We start from the raw sequence: 9,512 nt of genomic DNA, 5'->3' as shown, positions 1-9,512 counted from the left end.
ACTGATTAATGGACGTAGTCTTGTGATCAGAAGGCTCGGACGTGGCTGAGGTCCTGATCTCTCTGTGTCTGAGAGCTACAGATGGATCTAGCGGACTGAGACAGATTAGGCCTTGATGCTGACCCCTATGGAGAGACCTCTGGGGTAGAGGAGCAGGCCAGGGGGCCCGGGGATAATGGGACCCCTCTCACACCTTTTAAAAGAGAACATGTTTATGGCTACTTAGAGGAAATTGATTTGATTGTGCCAGAAACGCATGTGTGAACACCCCTGGCACTTTTATTGGCTATTTGTCTTTAAAGTCACAGCTGGAGAAATTTATGCCCACGTTGGGGTTTAGGAGAGTGGGTGCATGGCTGTGTGTGTTTGTGTATTTAAGAGAGTAAATATTAATATGTGTGCGAGCGCATGCAGGCATGTGTGCGTGTGTGTGCGGTGCACGAGAGCAGGTCATGATAAGCGATGCACTGAAGGTGCACTTTAACTGGGTGTCAATCATTAAGTATCAGCCCTAATGACTAAAAGCGCATAATGGAGGCACTGGCGGAAATAAAACAACAAGATTTGTTGGGGCACATTAATTCTCTGAATTGATGTCAACAGGCAGCTACTTTCCCCCGCTTGTGTTTCCCTGCTCATGCATCTTGACTCTATTAAATGACAAATGTTTGAACATGAATTTCAGCTCATGATTTCATTGGGCCATTGAAAGAAAACATTTCCTTTCTGCCTTCAGGGATTTTACAGAAACGTGAGGGATTATGAATCTATGAATTGCTGATTGACAACATGATCCAGCTCTTGAATAGCATACAGTTACTAGTCATAACAGACAAAGTACCACTTTGTGTGGCTGTTTTCAAACCACACAGGTACACGTCATATTAACTCCTTCTCTCATCTCACTCCATCTACACTCTGTTCTCTCCTAAGTTGCTCTCACATGATTACCCCACAGCAGGGTTTCTCAACCTTTTTGGGACTCGTGAAGCAACATCAACTCGCAAACACCTTGTCACAGTTTGCAAATGTCTATGAGTTGCAAGCAGTTCAACCAAAGAGTGATGTTCTCCTTCTTGGATGGAGGTAAAGCTATCCAGTATTCCACAACAACAAGATTTGAGAAAAGCAAGAAAAAATATGTTTTTAAGATATCTTGTTACTTACATCACATCCCCTTGGGAGGTCTCAGCCCTCAGGTTAGGAACCACTGCTTTACCGTCATGGGAATATTGCAAAGGGACTATTTGTTTATTGTAATTTTGATAATCAAGTAATTAAAGTTATTCAACTTTTGCTCCCACTGTAAGAGCCAGCAGAAGCATGTTCATCTCGACTTGTGAAATATTCTCTGTGTAGAATATCATGACGGACTGTTGCAGGTCTCTGTCCACAGAGGGAGGGGGCTTTTGTAAAGAGACGGAGTCATGACGGACTGAAAGAGTGAAGATGAGGGTGAAGAGCGTGCTCGCTCTGTCTGAACCGGAAGAAAACAGGAGGGAGGGAAAGAGCCTCGCTGCTCAAAACAGTCTGATGTATGCGATTGGTAATTGATTTACTTTAATACATGCATTCACAGCTGTAGCAGTAATGCACTGATGGCGGGCCCTGCCACCTCGCAGTGCACCTGCATTAAGACAAATCAAATTCATCTGCCCGTCCTTTCTCTCTCTGCTGCCATCCATCAGCCTCATTGCATCACTGCTGACAAAACCAACGTGTGTGTGTGTGTGTGTATGTATGTGTGTGTGTGTGTGTGTGTGTGTGTGTGTGTGTGTGTGTGTGTGTGTGTGTGTGTGTGTGTGTGTGTGTGTGTGAGTTCATGTGGATGTAGTGCAAATTTGACCTGATCACATGTAACCTCTACCTATCTCTGCGTAGGTCACAGATATCTAACAGCAGATCAACTCAAACATGAAAATATGCACAGGTAGAGAGGTTATTCACTAAGTCTTTGTGATATAACGTCTTTCAGCAACTTTATTATGGATCTATTTAGTTGCCATTTATTTACATGCAGTATTGATTCTATTATCCTCCTGGTAAAAAGGTTCATAGAAGCCTGCGTTCATCTTAATGATGGAGCGTGTTTGTGTGTACGTCTGCGCACTGAAGCTCAAATCTATTTAAGCCACAGAGTGTATGTTAATGTGTGTGTGAGAGAGAGAGAGAGAGAGAGAGAGAGAGAGAGAGAGAGAGAGAGAGACAGAGAGAGAGAGAGAGAGAGAGAGAGAGAGAGAGAGAGAGTTATTTGGCCATCCCCAGGGGGACAGGGCTTCTGCTCCTCTCTCTTAGGTAATGGAAGCAATGTGTCCATAATCCCAGTGAATGACTAATAAAAGAGAGTAGCGCCTTGGGCCTGTTCCCTCAGCAATATTATGGCTGGGTATTAAACTGAGTGCCTGTGTAATACTGTCAAGTCACTGTTTTCTCAAACACATTCCACATACACTTTATTTATTTATCTTTCTTGCACACCACTGTATTCGCAAATGAAATCGAAAGCGCTCTTTATGATGGGAGATTGTTCTCATCAGTGCGAGAGCTGTTTATAAAGTCCTAGCTGCGTGAATCATCACATCACCGGCGTTGGATCCATCGAGACACCTGAGGCGCTCGTGAACGCCGCCTTAATGGAAACCAAACGCTGCTTGAATACTAATAAGCCATGACACCATAACCCGCAGCCCTCCACCCGATACCCCTGTACTCTCTTTAAACGCTCTTTAATGGCTGTGTTAGTGATATACAAGACGCTCATTAGACACTTTAATTGGTTTGGCCGATGTTGACAGCAGTGTTGATTGGCCGAGCCAGACTACGGAGTTAGCGTGGCGGTTTGTGGGGGTCAGTGGTAGGGTGCTGTTGGTGAGTGGCTGAGGAGCTGATTAGGACGGGTGGCGGGCGGGGGGTCTCCCTGTGGCCACATGAGGTCATACTGTCCTGTTCCTACCTAGTGAGGTCTGTGAAAATCAAGGCCAGGAGGGGCAGGTCAGTGTGTACTAATTAGAAGACAGCAGAGTTTTAAAATGATCGGCCTCCTGTTTTGTATTGATTAGGCCAGTTTTGTGGGGATGATGTCACTTTGCCTGGATCTGTCATGGCTGATATTGGTGATCGGAGTGGTGCGGTTGTGCTGCTTCTTTCTGACATCAGTGCAGTCTGTTTCTCTTGTGGCTTATAGGCCAAAGTTAAAAGGGAAAAAGTTGTATAAAGCCTTTTGTGGCTCCAGAGGGGGCTGTGCAAAGTCTGATGAACAGCCTCACATGATGTCATTGAGTCACCAGCAGCTGAAGACTTTGCTGAAGTTTGAAAATAAAAGAAAATCTGGGGGTGTGGAGTTACCAGACCTCTGTAGCCCGCCCCTCATCACAGCTTGAGGCTAGCGGCTCGAGGCAACATTAGCCGCCACTAGTATAGCACACCCAAATCTCCAATTGAGCTCGTCAGCGGTCGAGTTGCATTGTAGGTAATGTAAGGTAGAAGAATGCATGGAATAAAAAATACATTATCTCTGTTTTTGCTGTATTGATTTTGATCCTGTGTGTCTGACAATGTTTAATTAGAGCAATGCTAAATCGGTGAAGTTCTCTTTTAAAGGAACACTCTGGTATTTGTCATCCTGGGTGTTATAATGGACAAAAGTACCAGAATGACTATTGGTCATGCATTTTTCACTTCTCAACATATCCGTCATGGAGAATTGGGAAACACATGGACTCCAGCAAGAACAATGTCAGCTGGGGGCAAAGAGCAAGAGCCTCCAATTTCCAAGAAAATTACATTTAACAGAATTCATCTAAAACATTTTGTCTTTGACTGAAAGTCTCTGTAGCTCTTGAAGAACTGTATAGCCAGACAAGGTGACCCGGAAGTGCATCTACCAAACACAAATTAGATATTTTCCTGAGTTATTAACCAGTATTAAATGGAACTGGACACACGAATGAGGCATGTATATGGGAGATTTATCAACTTCTTATCTGACTAGGTCAAGGTATTTTGAAGGAAAAGCACAGGTGTAAATAATACGATTAATGATGGCTGAATTCCATTTAGCGTCTTCAGTTTCTGGGTCCATGCTGGCTCACTGTCACACTGTCACGGCTTACTGGGACACTTGAATGGAACAGATTCATGTTGTTCATGAAACGTGCAGTACAGAGTACAAAGTACAGAGTAGATGTTCTTCTGTATTATTCTTCAGTGCACATCTGATACGCAGTTCTCTTTTTACTATTCTTCTTTGATCAAACTATAAAAGAAGTGAATGGAGTCCAGTCATCCCTCTGTCCACTCGCTGCCCTGTCCCAGCCTGGCCCTCCAGTAATTATGATTGATTTGGGTCTGGGACATATATTGCTTGGCGGGCCTATTCTCACTGTACTTCATCACCAGGCATGGCTAAATGCTTTAAAAGCATTGATTTGCCTGAATTACAACATGGCATCAGACCTTTCACCTGTCTATGGGAGGCTGTGTGTGTGTGTGTGTGTGTGTGTGTGTGTGTGTGTGTGTGTGTGTGTGTGTGTGTGAGAGAGAGAGAGAGTAAAGACAGATCTCACCTCCACATATCATAACACTCGGCTCTCCTCTCCCTTTATACCCGTCATCTGCCACCCCCCCATCATCTCCGTCCCATCGATTTGCCCCATAAAAGGTGTTTAATTCAATCAAGAGGAAAGTGAGTGCCTGTTTTTCTGGGTCCCTGTCGATAGCGGTATAATCAATTAGAGTGGGCCTAGACCTCCTTCTCTCTCTCTCACACACACACTCTTACACTGGTTCAGTTTCTAAAAACTCTTGTACGCTGTCTATTTCTGTCCTGCATGTCCTACTCTCTACAACATCTCTACACACACACCAACACATGCACAGATCCATGTAGGATAGAAAAAGGGATTCGAGGTTTTAATGGAACATCATTGGGTATAAACAGTTCAAGCTCAAAAACGAACTCAGGTAAGTTCAATGAACTTGAGAAGAGAATTGAAGTTCAACCAACTACTGTTCAGTCACATTTGTTTTCCATTTCCATTTTCTCAGGTTGAGGAAACAGGTCTTTATTAAGACATGAAGAACTTACAGCTATGGCGGCTGCTGTTCAGTACCAGGATTAGTTCAAAGACAGCATGTGAGGCTGCTCCCTGTGACACTGTGTTTGATACTAACCTTCCTCGTGTTTAGCATTATTTTCCTTATCATGGAAAGAAACAAACTTGATTCATCTCAACAGCAAGTTTCCGTTTTCCTCAAACTGAGTCTGGACAGTTTTAACCCCAAAACAATGCATGCTGGGAAGTCTGCTGATATGCTGATCTTGTTTCTTTAGCAACTTAATGTAATGAGTTGAGTCAACCCTCAGCAGCATATTCATTCAACTCATGTGAGTCAGGTGAGCTCATTTTTATAAGAAAAACTAGACATTTTAAATCAAATTAACTTGAAATTTAAGTAAAGGAAAAAAGATGAGTGGATTCCTGCGGCACCATATTGTCGCCACTATGACGAAATAAATAAAAATATGTATATATATATTACATAACATTCCAACTTATCTATCATGTTATGATGTTTTAATGAGATATGTTGATTTCGTGAAATAACAAGAACGTTTTGCAATATGTGATAAAGTGATATGCTGTTATTACAAGAAACCCTTCTTGTAGAAACGTAAAGTAACGTAAGTAACGATAAAATATGTCATAACAACATGAAAAATATCTTGTTATAATGTTTCTCATCATAACGAGAAACTGAACAAATACTTTTTTGTCATGGTGGCAACAATGCGCTGCCATAGATTCCACTAAATTCCTGCGTGATGTTTCACAGTGTACTGTATTTGTTATAAGCCCGGTTTCTTTTGAGCAAGGCATCTCTCACAGTTGCTGCTCTGAGCCTTCATGTATCTAATCTTTCCACACATTAAACACACTTTCCTATCAGTGTGGTTGTAACACTGTATGTTGTAGTTCTATTCACATGGGTGCCAACGCTCAACACACTCGAGCGCACAAACACACGACACCTAACCACTAGACAATAAAGGGAATGAAGAAATAAAAGGTCCAATTCATCAAAATCACACAAGACTCTACCACCCAGTAAATTAAACAATATTTCATAATCACTCTGACAATGAGACAAGAGACAGCAATTTGGGCTGAGAGCTACTTCTCAGCAGAGGAGCGCACACAAATACACACACATACACACACACGCACACAGACATACGTAATTATCAGAGCGGACATGCTCTGGAGACCCCAGACACTCCCCCTAGTACCTGCCCAATCAACTGTCCAACAACAGACACCCACCCAGCCTTCATTTATCTTGTCTGTGAGTGTATGTGTGTGTATCGAGCTAATTACCACCATGAACCATCCCACACACAGACCTAACCCAGACATTGTGGCGCTGTCCAGGGACATGGGAGGTGGGTAATTAGCCTTCCATTATTACAACACACACACACACACACACACACACACACACACACACACACACACACACACACACACACACACATATATAGATGACACACACACAGACACATGCACACTTCAGAGTCAGTGGAGGGGCAGTAGGAGGTTTGGGAGGTTGTGTTTCAGGACTTGTTTTGGGCCTAAGGACACGGTAGGAGGTCAACGTTAACAATCTGTGTTTAATATTGGTTGCCAGTTAACAAAGCACGTGATTTCGTCATTTTTCTTCACCTTCATTCAATAGACAACAGCTGGGATGGGACAGCTTGGAGTTGAGTTTTTTACACCTTCAACTCACATCACACTTGCTAATGAATATTTACCTGTTTGCTTATTTGCATATTTGCTTATTTATTTGCTCTATTGTATTGTAATTGCCCAGTTTGATTTCAATTACAGGGCAATAAGTGTCACTGTAGAGACACCAAATATTCATTCCATTATGATGTTTCTCGGGTTAGATTTTAAATATCTTACACTTTGAGGAACTGAAGCTCAGAAAGTCTCCTGACTTAAATCTGTTTTTTGCATCACGTTCAGTAGAAAAGTCATTGCAAAATGGACAACTCATTATATCATTAAATCACTAGCGCACACACTCAATAATTTTCTGCTTGTCAAGTGCTGTTAGCTCTGGATTGGTTGTGGCAATAATTTTGTGTTTATGCTACAATTGTCATGATTGTGTCATTACATGGTTACTTTTCGTCTGTCTGAATGGAGAGCAGAGATAGAGACGCACGTAGAGGATGAGACATTAGTCATCAGTGATAAAACAGCCAACAAAAACACAAATACAACTCACCTGCTCTCCAAGAAATCTCCACCTTGCCAAAGCTAACTCCACCTTGGGGCCATATGTAGTGTGCAGGGAAGAGGTGCAGGTGGGTTGAAGGTGTAAAAAAAAAATCTCATAACTCTAAGCTGGCCCAAAAAGTATCCCATCCCACCACTGGCCCAGCTGTTGTCTGGGGGTGTGTAATTGTGTCAAAACCTTCTATTCCTCTCCAAGAGCGCCCCCCTAAAGCAGTTAGACGCCTCCCCCCACACGGTCCTGGGCATCATCATTTTCCAGCAACCATCCATCTTCGGCCTGCGATTAATTCTCTTCATTTCCGAGCACAGGCCATAAATCCTGGCACACTTAATTAATTTCACGGCCAACGCGGGGCTCCCGTAAAGCGGGGATTGTTCTCGCAAAAGCCCATATTAATTATGCTATTTTACAGCCATCTCATTGAAGGCTGTGTTTCATCTTTCATAATTACATTTTCAACAACAACGGGGGCAACAAAAGGAGTCTAATTATGGATTTGGCGGCACGCTCCCTTGTAATAAGTCAATGTTAGCATCGAGCCCACGACGTGGCGCTAAGGCGTTACGACACACGGCGCAGAGTAGCCCAGCAGAATCAATGTGAGCTTCCATGTTTTATTATTGTTACTGTAACTGTGATTTTAGCTGAGAGGACAATCATAACGCAGAACATATTGAAAGCATTTGGTGGCCTGCTGGCATAAATTGTGGTGATGAAGTTAGAGGAGATTATTGTCACATTGAGGCTCTGGTGATCATTACTCTTGTGATGGAGCTCATTGGGTCTCTGTAGTGGAGCTCATCAGCTGCTCTCCTGATGTTCAGGCAGCAGCATCTCCCTCCTGTTGACGCCTCAACCCATCATGCAACACATGAGTATCTCTCATGTGTCCTAAATGTGCTTACACACCCACAGAGAGACAGAGCTATAATACAGTGGTAGCATTTGTTTATAATATAGTGTTCTAAACTATGTGACACCTGAAAAAGATCTACAGCATGATTTCCATCCCCAGGCCTCGTGTCGAGTTCCCCGCTGTTGCACTCTCCCGCTGGGCTGTGCCACAGGTCACCACCCAGTCATGATGGGTGACGGAGCCCCTGTTAACAGCCACCTACACACGTCGTCCCACACACTCCTGGAGCTGAGCGGTAATAATATACTCTCACATGCTTATACAACGCAGAGCTGCCATAAGTATGCTGTGATGCATGGGCTGTCATGGCTGCCTGGTTGGTGGTGAAGTTGAGGCAGAAGGCCTGCGCTTGTTAAGTCACCTTCGACAGCGATCTATTTTTGATATTTGACATGGCCTAGTGCTGAGACAATTAGTAAGTTAATCAGTTCACAACTTTTCATTATCAATTAATCATTTATCAAGGAAAACATTAACTGATCCCAGCTTCTCCAGTGTGAAGATTTCCTTGTGTTCTCTGTTTTATATCATTGTGAATTTGGATGTTGGTCAGACAAAACAATCCAAAGGAATCACCTTAAAGGGTAGGTTCATCATTGTCTTAAAGAAGGTGCCCATATGCCCATATATAAGTCATTCCTGCTGTACATACTGGCTATTAAAAGATCCTCTCCAATGAGTTTCCAATATAAGTGATGGGGGACAAAATCCACAGGCCTCGTTCTGTGCAAAAATGCATTCAAAAGTCTGAAGCTAATATGAGCTTTCAGCCGTCTGAGTTTGACGAATCAAGGGGGTATCTTCCAAAGGAGAACACAAAGACGAAATTACAAACATACCTTGAAATCCAAGTGTGTTTGAAATGTTGGTGTAACACAATCACTCAGCGGTGCAGCGTTCAGTCACCTTCTCGTCTTCTGGAAAAAGATAGAGGACACATCAAGCTATAAAGATTGTTGGTTAGATACTGAGGACCAAACCATGTGTTTTATCAGAAGGAAGACAATAAACCTAAAAGTGAATTTGTGATAGGGATGGTGGCAATAATGGCTGCCTGGCTGACCTGAGAGTGCAGCTGTGTCACCTCTGATCAGTGGTGTTACAGTCCACTGCCAGATAGTCCTTTCACTTCCTATTAGGCTCCTCACACTGAGAGTCTGCGTGCAGTGGCAAGGGCCATAAGTCCTTTGACAGCGACCTTGAACATATGTGTGTGTGTGTTCATCCATGTGCATCAACAACCAGCATCTGTGTGTTTGTGTGTGTGTGTGATATCTCTTCCTCTTCC

This window comes from Enoplosus armatus, chromosome 8 (genome assembly GCF_043641665.1).
Source record: "Enoplosus armatus isolate fEnoArm2 chromosome 8, fEnoArm2.hap1, whole genome shotgun sequence".
In the NCBI taxonomy this organism is placed as follows: domain Eukaryota; kingdom Metazoa; phylum Chordata; class Actinopteri; order Centrarchiformes; family Enoplosidae; genus Enoplosus; species Enoplosus armatus.
Note: the sequence above shows the minus strand (reverse complement) of the source record.